Here is a 1,574-nt window from a genome sequence, read left to right as displayed (position 1 = left end):
TCCTCATTTCCGACACCGAAGGATCATTAAACCAAGGCATCCACAACGCACCTAAAGACTAACGATACCACAGAGCTCATATTACCCCCTCATAAACATGGAGGATCAACCTTATTGCCAGCAAACAAATTAGTGTTGCACCGGCTAAGTCATCATGGCTGAATAATGTTGTTAATGAGCTGATCAGCGAGATGCCTAATCGCTCATTTCTTGACAGGACGGGTTGGGGATGAATGGTGAAATGACTCTGGGATTTCTGTTGTCATGTTCTGCATGTCTTGGGTGCAATGAAAATGTTGCATGTGTGATGTACCTGATTATGATTTTTGGGATTTTTTTTAGAATCTAATATTGTTTTGTCTTAATGAGTTATTAATAACGATAATAGATATGCGGATTATATTACGAGGATGTATAGTCCTTAGTGTGATTATAGATTTTGGGATGCTATATTGCTCTGCGAATTGGTTAATTAATAAGTAATTAAAGAGGGTAATGGATGTACTAATTATATCATGAATATGTATAATGTTTGATAAGATTTTAGATGTTTAGATGGTATATAGTTCTTCTATTGTCTGTCACCTTTAATTATATGACTTGATTAATAAGTACAGTGATGATAATGATATGCTAATTAAACTACGTTTATGAAGTCTTCATTATAATTTTACGTTTCTAGATGTCATGTTGTTGTGTAGGAGTCTATTATGTGATCGATCAAAGGATTCATTTAATAATTATGAGGGTAATGAAACTGAATTGTAATAGACTTAGGAAATATTCCGAATTCCTAATTAATGATGCTGGTAATTCAGTGATTGATAATCATTATTCTTTGATAATATGTCGAACCATAACAGTAGTATTTCAATTAATAACTTGTCCTAACATGTGCTTAAGACCCTGTTTCAGTTCGTGTAATTATCCAGTGATTAGCAACAGCATTAATTTCCTTGTTAGATATTACATCATTCAAGACGTAAGCTTGATTGAATTTGCAATGAAGGACCGTGTTATTAGTGAAAGATCTGTTTTCTTCGTTTAACGTTCTCGTCTTTTCTTGTTCTTGTTGTGTTTTCTTGTTTTTGTTTTTCTTCTTCTACTCTTTCTTCCTCTCTTTTGCGTCATTTTCTTCTTTTTTTAAATTATTAGTCTCGCATCTGTTTCTTCTTCTTGTCTCTCTGGACTTGCTTTGCATTTTCTTTTCTTTGTGTGTACCTCTTTTATCACTGTCCATTCTTATTTTCGTTTTCGTATCTTTATCTTCTCCTTCGTTCTCCTCGTCATTATCCCTCTTAATTTATTTTCTTTCTCTCTTATACCCTCGTCATTATTCATTAAAGTAATATTCTTATCATGTTCATATATTTTTTTTTATCTCTTCTCTTCCTATCTCACTCCCTGTTCAGTTTGTATACATATTTCCTCCCGTTCTTTCGTTTCTTTTCGTTCTCAGGAATTTTCATATTAAAAAACTTGGAAGAAAGTTGGATATTAAATCTTGTAAGGAAATCACAGGAACTTTTATTCGACGTAACTTTGTCTGCAGATTTAATATGGATGTTTTGCAT

The 1,574-nt window shown here is 32.8% G+C and overlaps 1 protein-coding gene across 1 annotated transcript in view; it reads left to right on the top strand.

Annotated features, from left to right (window-relative positions):
* The window catches only part of LOC119588838 (maltase-glucoamylase, intestinal-like), a gene marked incomplete at its 5' end in the record, with an annotated part of 23,625 nt that overhangs the window by 970 nt on the left and 21,081 nt on the right, over positions 1 to 1,574 (top strand).

Source organism: Penaeus monodon, chromosome 24, assembly GCF_015228065.2.
Source record: "Penaeus monodon isolate SGIC_2016 chromosome 24, NSTDA_Pmon_1, whole genome shotgun sequence".
Taxonomy (NCBI): domain Eukaryota; kingdom Metazoa; phylum Arthropoda; class Malacostraca; order Decapoda; family Penaeidae; genus Penaeus; species Penaeus monodon.
This window is presented reverse-complemented; position numbering and strand designations above follow the sequence as displayed.